This window comes from Protopterus annectens, chromosome 15.part0 (genome assembly GCF_019279795.1).
Source record: "Protopterus annectens isolate FY-2018-M chromosome 15.part0, PAN1.0, whole genome shotgun sequence".
Lineage (NCBI taxonomy): Eukaryota > Metazoa > Chordata > Ceratodontiformes > Protopteridae > Protopterus > Protopterus annectens.
Window position 1 is genome coordinate 183,130,587 of NC_056749.1, and position 12,824 is coordinate 183,143,410.

Here is a 12,824-nt window from a genome sequence, read left to right on the forward strand (position 1 = left end):
ACAGAACTGGGTGCGCTGGATGAAGTCATTGGTGGCCAACTAGGCTGGGACTGTGAGTAAATATAATTTAGAATGAGGTTCTGAAATAATCAGACAAATATAGAAAATAAAATATTAATTCCCAGAAATTAGTTGTTTAGCAAATTGTGGACCTTGCATTTCCAAACTTGAACTGCAGTTCAGTGCAAGGAAATTACACATTTTAAAAGTTAGTGTTATACCACACCTCTGCCACCTAATGACTGATAACGCTGCACCTCAGAGTATGGGGAGCTGTCTGATGAACCTCAACCTTGGATATATATATCACGGCACATTCAATGTTGTAGTTATGCTAGTGTGAGGATTGAAATAGTCTTGTGAGTTTCAGCAGACACCCAGTGTAGCTGTTCCTACATGATTTTAACAAATAATACTAAAGGCAATATTGACAGACACAAACAAATGTGGCATGGTATCATAAATAATTCTATCCATCTGTTTATCTAAACTGTAAGAAAAACCCAGCCAAACTAGAGTTTTCACTGTGTAATACCTTTAAACACATGTAATGGAGACCCATGGGATATATGCATATGACCCCTTAAGGACATGACATCAATTGTTTCAGCTACATGACTTCTGAATACCAATTACTTTAAGTATTTATGGTTACATTCAGGGCAAAAAAGACAAAACCTACAAGCTGTGGACATGCATGCTTTCGCCTTTTTATTGACCTCATCAGCACAGCACAAATTAATAGTCTGGCTATACTTCAGAAACACAGTGTATTTAACCCCAGCTGATGCCCATAAACATTAACGTACCTGCAAAATATCCCAACTAACTGATGACTGACACATTTCGCACTGAAGTTAGAATTGTGACAGACCAAATTCTGTAAGTTGTCACTACATCTGGTGTAAGCTTAAGATTATCTATTTTCTCTTGTATTTGAGACTGGCAGCAATGACATTCTAGTGTGGCATGTTTGTGTAGAGTGAAGTAACATCCTTTTTGTTAACTGGTTGGTCATGGTAACCTGAGAGAATGCTAAGAAAACGAGTGCTGTCTTGAATATAGCTGCTTCTGTCATTGAGTGGTTTCAGAATTTTTCCCCACAAACCCAGAAATTCCTTCTCTTAGGGCTCCTTTGCCTCATGCTGTTGGTCTTCTAATCACTGTGGGATTCTGAATGGTTTTAGCATCATGTTGAAGCCTTAGGTTAGAAAGTTTCCACATTGTGCTAAGCCTTTCCAATTCAGACACCACTCTACTGCTGAGGTGCCCCATCATGGGGGGGGCCTCAGCACAGATATACAGCATCACCCATGAAACTGCTGCTAATAAGTTAATCTGGGGCATGTGGTTAATGCTTATTAGCCAAGTGCTCACCCTAAGAAATGTCCAAGGCTCCCAATTTTACTAAAGGAGAAAAAAGTGACCACAGTAAAATTACAGTGATCACCCATTCACTCCTATGGGTGTACTTTTGGTGCAGGTAAATCCAAAAAAGATATAGCGGTGGGGGGTAGTTATGTTCCAGTGTGAGTGTGTCTGTATAGACACGAATGAGGCTGTTTGAATGTGTCTGCCTGGGTGGCCACAGTAGGGGGTGTTAGGCAGGGAATCAAGAATCTAGATGTGTACGTGTATATTGTTTTTTGCCTGTGGGGAGGGACTTGATTATTGATGAGTGGATGTGGGTGTGTGTATGAGTGCATATCTGTATGTGTGTGTGTGTGTTTGCCATAGTGTGTGTGTGTGTGTGTGTGTGTGTGTGTGTGTGTGTGTGTGTGCAGAGGGTGCCTTTGTTAAAGTGATGCATGGGGGGACAAAGGGAGAAAATTAGTGCCATCATGACTGTAAGTGCTAGAGTCCATTTCACAGAGATGGTATGAGCAAATAATGACGTGGGAGATACCTAATGTGGGCCAGCATTCAGGCAGCCAGGAGGGTTCTTTGTTCTCTGTCCAGCATCTTGGCAGTAAGAGCATTTGCATAGTCTAATCCCAACCATTAGGTCTGAAAACAGCCACACACCAGTTGGTGGGAGAAAGTGTGAACTATGTTACTGCATTTACCCACAATGCCATCCTTTTGTGATTTCCACTTCTGTATACTTGCTGTGATGGCTACTACTCGCTGGATGCTTGGAGAGCCTAATGTCCATTCCTTTACATTGGCACACCTCCTCCCCTGGGAGGAGGTGTGTCCATTCCTTTGCATTGGCACTCCTCCTCCCCTGGGAGGAGGTGTGTGTCCATTCCTTTGCATTGACACTCCTCCTCCCCGAGGAAGAGGGATGTCCATTCCTTTGCAATGACACTCCTCCTCAGCAAGGAAGAGGGGTGTCCATTCCTTTGCATTGACACCCTCCTCCCCATGGAGGGGGAGTGTCCATTCCTTTGCACTGACATCCTCCTCCCCGTGGAGGGGGGTGTCCATTCCTTTGCACTGACACTCCTCCTTCCCATGGCGGGGGGTGTCCATTCCTTTGCATTGACACTCCTCCTTCCCAGGGAGTATGAGTTTCCCTTTATTTGCATTGACTCTCCTCCTCACCAGATGAGGTGGTAGTGTGTGTAATTGGTTCTGCTCATCCTGCCCAGGATGGGCCCATCCATCATCCTTTCTAGTGCTTTTAAGCAACCCAGAAGGTCAAATGGGCCATAGTGAGGGCTATGTCATTAAACATCCCTAGTGCTGCCTAAGCTGGATCATTTTTGCTTTTCTTGAGTGGGCAGAACCACCTGTATGGTAACTACTCTGCATTCTAAACTGGGTTAGATCCTTTGAACCGTGGGAGCTGGGGGATATTCATGTTCACTCCCTTGGCTTTATTATCCTATTTAATTTTCTAATGCCTGCACTGTTTAATGAAGCTGGCAGTCATCATCAGAATGAATACGTTTTTCATTATGTAACAGCATACCTTCAAACAGTTTTACTTTTGATAACTTGCCTGTACACAGTCTTCTGTTTCTAATGTGCATTGTTAAATCAGCAGAGCAGCAGCTACAGCAGTTATCAGTCCATTTCTTTAAAAGCAACTGTCTTGACTTCCTTGGAGCCTAAGAAAAGATCATCCATCAAACGTTTAGTTGCGTATGGCAAAGGCCTGTATCAAAGTTCATTCCATGTGGATCATGCTAAATTCAAGTCTGTTGCTCACAGTTTCACTGTCCGGCGTCCCAGGTGTAGTGTTTTCCTGACATAAATATGAAGGATTTATTTTATTCAGTGCTAAAGCCAGTTTCACACAATTTAACTCTTTTATCTTAATCTGATTTACAGCTCAAAAATTTAGACTTTACCATTTTTTTTAGCAAATATAGAAATTGCATTGTGAAAAGGGAAAGTGTAGTTAGGCAGCATAGGATGGTGGTTTGTAGGATGACACTGGTGATCAAGAAGAGGAAGATGAGTGTGAGGGCAGCATCAAGGATCAAATGGTGGAAACTGAAAAAGGGTAATTATGAGGTGGAGTTCAGGGAAGGGTTAAGTCAGGCACTGGGTGGCAGTGAAGAGTTACCAAATAGCTGGGTAACTACAGCAGAGCTAGTAAGAGAGATGGCTAGAAAGGTGCTTGGTGTGACATCTGGACAGAGGAAGGAGGACAAGGAGACCTGGTGATGGAATGAAGAAGTACAGGAGAGTATACATAGATAGAGGTTGGCGAAGAAGAAGTGGGATTGTCAGAGAGATGAAGAAAGTAGACAAGAGTATAAGGAGATGAAGTGCATGGCAAAGAGAGAGGTGGCAAAGGCTAAGGATAAGGCGTATGAAGAGTTGTATAAAAGGTTGGACACTAAGGGGGAGAAAAGGACCTGTACCAATTGGCTAGACAGAGGGACCGAGCTAGCAAAGGTGTGCAGCAGGTAAGGGTGATAAAGGATAATGAGGGAAATGTACTCACAAGCAAGGAGAGTGTGTTGAGCAGATGGAAATAGTACTTTGAGGGGCTGATGAATGAAGAGAATGAGAGGAAGAGAAGGTTGGATGATGTACGTATAGTGAATCATGAAGTGCAGTGGATTAGCAAAGAGGAAGTAAAAATAGCTATGAAGGGGATGAAGAATGGAAAGGCTGTTGGTCCAGATGACATACCTGTGGAAGCATGGAGGTGTTTAGGTGAAATGGCAGTGGTGTTTTTAACTAGATTGTTTAATGAAATCTTGGAAAGTGAGAGGATGCCTGAGAAATGGAGAAAAAATGTTTTGGGACTGATTTTTAAGAATAAGGGTGATGTGCAGAGTTGTAGTAACTATGTGCAGAGTTGTAGTAACTACAGAGGGATTAAATTGATCAGTCACAGCATGAAGTTATGGGAAAGAGTAGTGGAAGCTAGGTTAAGAAGGGAAGTGATGATTAGTGATCAGCAGTAGGGTTTCATGCCAGGAAAGAGCACTACAGATGCGATGTTTGCTCTGAGAGTGTTGATGGAGAAGTACAGAGAAGGTCAGAAGGAGTTGCATTGTGTCTTTATGGATTTAGAGAAAGCATATGACAGGGTGCCTAGAGAGGAGTTGTGGTATTATATGAAGAAGTCAGGAGTGTCAGAGAAGTATGTAAGAGTGGTACAGGATATGTACAAGGGTAGTGTGACAGCGGTGAGGTCTGCGGTGGGAGTGACAGTTGCATTTAAGGTGGAGGTGGGATTACATCAAGGATCAGCTCTGAGCCCTTTCTTATGTGCAATGGTGATGGACAGGTTGACAGATGAGATCAGACAGGAGTCCCCATGGGCTATGATGTTTGCAGATGACATGTGATCTGTAGTGAGAGTAGAGAACAGGTGGAGGAGACCCTGGAGAGGTGGAGATATGCTCCAGAGAGAAGAGGAATGAAGGTCAGCAGGACTAAGACAGAATATATGTGTGTGAATGAGAGGGAGGATAGAGGAATGGTGAGGATGCAGGGAGTAGAGGTGGCGAAGGTGGATGAGTTTAAATACTTGGGATCAACAGTTCAGAGTAATGGTGAATGTGGAAGAGAGGTGAAGAAGAGAGTACAGGCAGGATGGAGTGGGTGGAGAAGAGTGTCAGGAGTGATTTGTGACAGACGAGTACCAGTAAGAGTGAAAGGGAAGGTCTACAAGAGGGTAATAAGACCACCTATGTTATATGGGTTGGAGACGGTGGCATTGACAAAAAGGCAAGAGTCAGAGCTTGACGTGGCAGAGTTGAAGATGTTAAGATTTGCACTGGGTGTGACGAGGATGGACAGGATTAATAATAAGTATATTAGAGGGTCAGCCCAGGTTGGAAGGTTTGGAGACAAAGCCAGAGAGGCAAGATTACATTGGTTTGGACATGTGCTGAGGAGGGATGCAGAGTATATTGGGAAAAAGTTACTAAGGATGAAGCTGCCAGGTAACAGGAAAAGAGGAAGGCCTAAGATAAGGTTTATGGATGTGGTGAGAGAGGACATGCAGGTGGTTGGTGTGACAGAGCAAGATGCAGAGGACAGGAAGAAATGGAAACAGTTGATCCACTGTGGCGACCCCTAACTGGAGCAGCCGAAAGAAGAAGAAGAAGAATTGTGAAAAGGTCTATATTAAATAACTGAAGAGGCATTTCAGCCAACACCTCTTCGGCGACACATAAACAGCGAACGTACAAAACCACAAATGCTGACATCAGCGATTTCCCTGTGAAAGAAATCGCTTGTCTAAAAACAAAAAAAACATCATTAGAAACATAAAGTGGGGGGCTGTGCCCCCTACACCCCCCTAACTAAATATACCAATTCCAAGATTGCACTACAGTGGGGAAAACGGCAAACGTATGGGGATGGCCAAGCAATTTCTTTCCCAGGGAAAGAAATCGCTGTTCTGAATGATCGTGGTTTAGTGCATTCGTTCATTGTGTCATTGAAGAGGTGTTCGCTGAAACGCCTCTTCGGTTATTTAATATAGACCCTTCTGGAAGCACTTCGTTTTCATTTCTCATTCAAATGTAGACTGATGTTTTGTTTTCATACTTGTCTCCTGTACTTCTCATACTGTAGTTCCCATAGCCTCTGGGCTTCCTTCTGTAATGAAGAACAAGGCTTATCATGAGGGTTAGATATCCCTCTTATGATTCAATGAGTTGCCAGGACTAGTGTTATTTTTGTGAGGTGAAATGAGATGCTGTAGCATGGAAGTCTTTATTTTTTAACTAATTTATTAATTTTATTTTGGAAGCATGTAATAATTTTAGGGAATCTTTGTTTAGGGTATTTTTCTACAACATCTGTGTTGGATTTTTATTTTTTTGCATAGTAACTTTGTTTTGTGATTTTGAGTGATATCATTCTGTTGTCTCATTTAGAATGTTATTCTCACATTGAAGGCAATTCCTTTAAGCTGATGCATAAAGAATCACTGAGGAAAGACTGATTCTCATTTTCTTAGCACTCGCCCCCGGGTCAACTGCCTTCTAGGCAAAAAAAAAAAGGGCTGCCCACCCCCCCCCACCACTGGTGCCCCCCCCCCCCACCTCTACACCCTAAAAATAAATAATAAAAAAGTGTGCTGCTGCCCTGCCTAGCCCTGGCGAGCTCTAGTTGGCCTATGCCTAAGGCCGGCTATGTTAGCACTGACAGTTTCATAGTGCAATTTTTTGAAATTTTAACTGTTCAGGAATAAATTTACACAGTTTTGATATTACATATTACATTTTATTCTGACTGCTCTTGGCTCTGAAATTGTCTCTTACAGAAAGAATTATATGAACACTTAAGCCCAATTTTGATAAGTTAAGCACTTTGTCAGTAATCAACCTTGACATCATCAGAACATTTGTTCTAATGAAGTCAAGGTTGATTACTGATGTAATCGCTTAACTTATCAATAAATGTCACCTATTAGAGTTCCTTAGTCCTTCATTTTTTTATTGGTTTAGTTGTTTCGTGTTTTATTCTTAAGCCCAATTTTAGTAATAAGTGAGATCGTTTGAAAAAATGAGACTATCAAAAATGTAATCAATTACTCTTCCCTCTTCTGATCCCTGAAGTACACTTCTAGGGTACTTGGACAATCTGAGAGAGGCAGTATTACAATTACAGGTGAGCAATAATTCTCTAATTTTACAGGGTCAAGCATTTTCTTGTATATAGTTTTCCCGACTGCATGCCAATCAGCACTCTGTCATGCAATGATGTCCTACATCCCCACTCCGCGGCAGCTGAATGAGCATGCTTCCTTGAAACAAGGTTCTACTATGCTTTCATTTTATGGGGACGTTTTCTAGTTTATTGTAGCATAGAAGTGTCATGTGCATTTACCCCAGTTTGCTTATGTTACTGTGTCACTGCAGAGGACTAGATCATGCCCATAACTCAAAGGATGGGTGAGCCAACACGCAAGCTGCTGTTCAATTCGGCTCCATCTGGGTAATGGCCAAGGCTTCATTCCTATATCATATGGAATCTGTGTTGTGAAGTCACAGAAGAAACCATCTCCAAACGTCTCCATGTCTATCTCAAAATGTAAGCAATAATTTCAGTTCTCTATTTGCACATCATTCGCAATTTTATTTTAAAACACATTTCTTATGTATGAAAAACTGAGCCATTTGTTTCTACTTTTGTTATTTTGTTTTATGGTGGCTGGTTGCCTTTACTTGATTCGGTTTCATTGCGATTATCAACTCTAAATCTTTGAAATATTCAGAGATATACAGTGGTGGCTGAGAAGAAATTATTTTTATTCAAAGACCATAACTTTTCTTTTCTGCTTGTTTCACAGAGTTATTATGCGACACTGTCAGCAAGTTAGATTCACAAATGTATACCATTTTAAATTAATCCCACCCTGACAGCATTAATTTGTTAAACCATCTTCAAAGTTTTGCTGATTCCACGCTTCTAATATTGTTGTAACTCCAAGAATCAAGAAGCCAATCAACACAGCCTGTCTTTACCAGCACAGTTTTTTATTCATAATATAGCCGATCCATTACTTATCGGTTCATTCTGCTTATAAAACGAAGGATCATATTCATTTATCCAATAGATGCCTCTCTGTTGAAGGATCTGTAGTTTTGGTGGTGTTCTAGAATGTGGAAGAACAACAGATTGTGGTTTTGGATTTAATGAAAGTGCATCTCCGACATTGCTGCCATGGTTGTTAGATGAAGAAAACTTAAACCGTTGCTTCAAGAAATGACAAGTTAGTGATACAGATTAATAGCTGATATTGATCAGTTCTCTTAGAATGACACTCGGTATCAGATAGTGGGTGGGGGATTAAGATTAACATGTTTAAACATGCTGGTTCAGTTAGCAGAAGGCTGATTTAGGTGTATGTTTTGTTAGACTCAAGTGGATTGTTTTGTTTTGACTGTAGCCAGTGTATTTTTGTATTATACAGTATTTAACTTTGACCCAAGCAATGGGTGAAGAAGTTCTTTGGGCCAATTAACCTACCCAATTAAAAAAATGAATAATTTCTTGCACTGCAGGAACATTGAACTATGAATGATGAAGCCCAAATATCTGGGTGCCTGTAGAATATCAACATGAGAATTATGTGAACTAAGGAATGCACCAAAGCTTAAGCTCTATCTCATCCATACCACATTTTCAAGATGATTGACTCTATTTTAAGTAAAGCACCTTTCCCTGGATAGGGTCACCTAAGGTGTCTAATAGTCATTTGCCCAGCTGTCTCATGGTGTGGCCACCTACTTTTAATTAGATCTCTGGTTGGAGGTGTCTACATTTCTATCAGCAGAATTTTTTTCCACTGTGTACACAGGACTGTCAGGAGCAAGATATCTGCTTGGCTCCATTATTTTTATACTCTGATGCCTAAAGTCCCCTACCTTCGCTTATTCTATCAGTTGTCCTACCGTCTTTCTTTTTCTTGCTTATTCTATTTTGTCTGCATAGCTTGCTTTATTCTATTTTTCTTTAACAAAAAATATTTTCAAAATAAGGACGTTTTTATCTTTTACCCACTAGGCTCTCTTCTATTATGTCATTTCTTGTTCACTTTTCTCTAAATTGAGCCTGATCTGGAAATTTACTTTTTGTGTCAGTACATGATTTCTGAATAATAGCTGTCATTTCCTGACTGCTGCTTGCCTGTTAACTATAACTCTGATTTGCCTTGCAATGCCAGAGTAAGTAGGTAATTAGTCCGTCTAGGTCTGCATGAGTTCAGAACTTCCAGGATGGACTGTTCTGTCCATACATATTTTTTTTTTGTATGCTGAAATTGTTCTCTTTTGTTCTTGTTTTATTGCAGTGATTTACTTTACATTTTTTCTTGTTTTAAACATTTCTAGGTTGGGTCCGGGTAAAGGTAGGCAAGCCTGGGATTTTTGAAGAGCTGAGCCGAGGGCCTGGCTTAGCCCTTAGAGCCCAGTAAGAGCCGAATCACAGCAGACAATCTCAGCAGTAGCTCTGTTAAAAATAAATACATTTGGAAGTCTAGAGCCAATATAAGTAAAAAAAAAAATACAGTTAAATCTAAACAGACATTGCCAGCACTCACTCACATGAATGAATGCTGAGGGTATATTGATCACATTTCCTAACAGCTTGAACCCAGCCACTTCCTTCACTGTGCACACGCTAAGGGTCTGCTGACAACGAAAAATAGGGACAAATTAATGATAAGCAACAGCATACAAGCATATCACTCTGTATGCAGGAACAGAAATGCTGCTCTGGCTCGTGAAATAAAATGTATCCCCTTTTGGTCTAATGATGATTTAGTACACAGTAGTTTAATCGCACTTTGCAAGAAATGGTCAAACAAATCCCATGGTTAAAACTAGATACACTGCTTAAATAGAACAAAGGCCTTTTCAAATGCTGGATTTTGTTAGCTTTATATAAGGAAAAACAATTTCAGCTCCCTTAAGGCAACCTACAGTAAAAAAAAAAAAAAAAAAATCTGTTTAGGTACAAAGTACACACACTGTCCCAGTAGATTGCCCTTTGAGAAGGTGCACCACCTCGGACTGTGAAGTTGCTACAAAATAATAATGGCTAAATTTGCTCTTTGGATACTGCCCTTTAACAAACCATATCAACCATAATTACCCTTTGCTCTCATGTATTGTATGCCCTCAAAATGATTACCTTTCAGTACACTAATTTCTCATTGAGAAAAGGATGACAAATGAGAGAACTACATTAACATTTTACTATCACAGCTTGTGACTGGTAAACAAATGCACTACCCCCGATAAGTTGTAGCACTTTTGTTTGCCAGCAGTAATTATGTGATGGCCTTGTGCTTCCATATACAACATGCCTCCACACCACTTTCCCAAAAAAGAGGCCCAGTTCTCTGCATGTCTGATGCTTGATAATGGAGAGTGAAAAGAAAAACAAACTACTACAATAATATAATAATTTCAACAAGTTTTTAAACACACATACTCACCCCCAAACATATGCTAAGCTCCTTTCAGAGATTAACAGCACTGAGCTAAAATCGAGGGACAATTGAGAAACCAGGGCTTACCTCAATAAAAACAAGCAAAATAATTCTGTCCATGCTGTCCTTAGTACTGGCAATGCTTTCCAAGCTCTCCAAATCTGTCACTGAAATAGGCTCCTCCCCCTCCTTGGTACCATGCAAGCACTCTGGAGTTAAGGAAATGATGCATCCCTCATCCGAAACATGAGCTGCAAATCTTTTTATAAAATAATTGCCTAACTATTATGCCTTGCATGGAAAAAACATTAAAATCTTTCTTTTCAGCACTATGGCATGCGGCCCTATCCTGTCTAGTATTCCAGCCAACCTCAATGTTTATATATGCAGATCTGACCTAACAGAAAGCACTCAGCCTGTAGGTCTTGTCCGAATTAACAATCGGCAGCTACTCAAAAAAAAAAGTGTGGCTCAGCTCGCTCTTGGCTCTCTAACTTGCTGGGTCATGAGCCAGAGTCCAGCTTATATTCGGGCTTCAGCTGGCTCTGGCTTGCCCACCTCTAGGTCTGGTAAGCAAACCTTTGAACTGCATTCTGAGACCAAAGAGATTAACTGTTTGTGTAATTGTGGGAGCAGCAGCAATATAGAATTTTTATTTAATGTAAGAAAACAGGTCAAGGTTTAATTGAGTGCAGCCAGAGAAGAACGTCCTCTGTGCAGTTTTATTTTTTTTTTGTTTATAATGTTTATACTTTGTTTTACTGTTTTTTTAAGTTTGATTACAGTTTCTTAAATTTAAGCCTGTTTTTCTTGAAATTTTAAAAGTAGCTGGTTAGGAACAGGAAGCAAACATGGTGTGAAAGTTAACTGGTAAGACTTTTTTTTTTTATTTTGTTTATTATGCTTCTCCTGTCTTTGTTGTGCTCTTAAGTTGCCAATTCCTTAAATAATTTAAAAAAAATTTTTTATACATATTTTACCCAGTCAACAAAATACAAATAAAAAATGTGCTGGCGGGGATCAGATTGAAAGATCCTACGTTTCATGATTGTCATTAATGAAAGATGACATAGGTTTTGGACCTTGAGAAGTTTAGTCGGCTGGTACAGGACTGTATCAGAAAAGATAGTATTCCGGATGGGGCCCTAGCCAGTGCAGAGGGAACCATTAATGTCCAGGATAAGGCACTGCTAGCCAGTAGTGATCATACTATTTAGTTTGGAGTAGGAGTAAGGGTATGAATTGAATATAAAGTTTATAGTGTGAGATTTTAGAAATGTAAATTATGTGGTACTGGGATCACTAAGTGATTGTGAGCAAATTGAGGGATTAGCAAGTTATGTGAATGGGTCAAGGATGGAATACCGAAGTCCACAAACTCAGCAAGTACGACAAGGGCACGGCATTAAAAAGGGAAATTCAAAAGTCAAAAAAGAAAAATGCCAACCCAAAGTAGTGTGCACAAAGTCTTTTAATGTGATATAAACAGACCGGTTTCAGCTACAAATACCAAGCCTTCCTCAGTGTATATAAACTTCCACATATAGCCACACATTTACATAGGAATCAGTAATTAGGTAAGCCCAGATGATTGGTCACAATTGCTCATTAAGTCCAGGGGGTGAATAATCCCCCCAATATGATGATGCACTTTTTTTCTTTCATATTAAGTAAATTGTGCCAACCAGCTTTGTTACTTTCCTTACCAATAATTTTGTCAATCACAGTAAATCTAAAATTCGCTGTAGAGTGATTCAATACATGTTTAAACAATGCACTAGTTGCCGTTTTATTTTTAACACCAGTCATGTGCTCGCTGATCTGAAATTTGACAGGTCTCGATGTTTGTCCTACATAAAACGCAGAACATGAACAAGTGGCCAGGTAAACCAACCACTCACTAGAGCAATTTGCAAAAAAATTAATATCATAAACCTGGCCAGTATTCCTGCTAGAAAACCCCTTGGTCTTCTCTATACGTACACAGTGAGTACAGTGCCCACACGGAAAACACCCAACCAGTGGGTCCCCCATAAGTGTAATTTGGGAGAGTGGCTGAACTTCATAGACCCAGTTTTATAATGAGCAAACAAGGAGCCCAGTGTCCTGCCTCTCCTATAACCAAAAGGGTACCTTTCTGGTAATAAATTGACAAAATTATTGGTAAGAAAAGCACAGCGTTCAACTTTGAAAACTGGAAGGGTTAAGCAGTGCCATAACTTTCTCATTTGGTTTCACCATGCCACTTAATGATCTGGTACTCATTAATATTAGTTTAAGGACCAGAAGAAAAAATAAATTCTCTGATCTGGTGATGCTCCCTTCTCTCCTAAGGAGGAGCTGGTCCTAATGCCATCCTGCTCTAATCTGGTGATGCTCCCTTGTCTCCTAAGGAGGAGCTGGTCCTAATGCCATCCTGTCAATGCCATCCTGCTCTACTGCCTGCCCTCATGTTTACGTG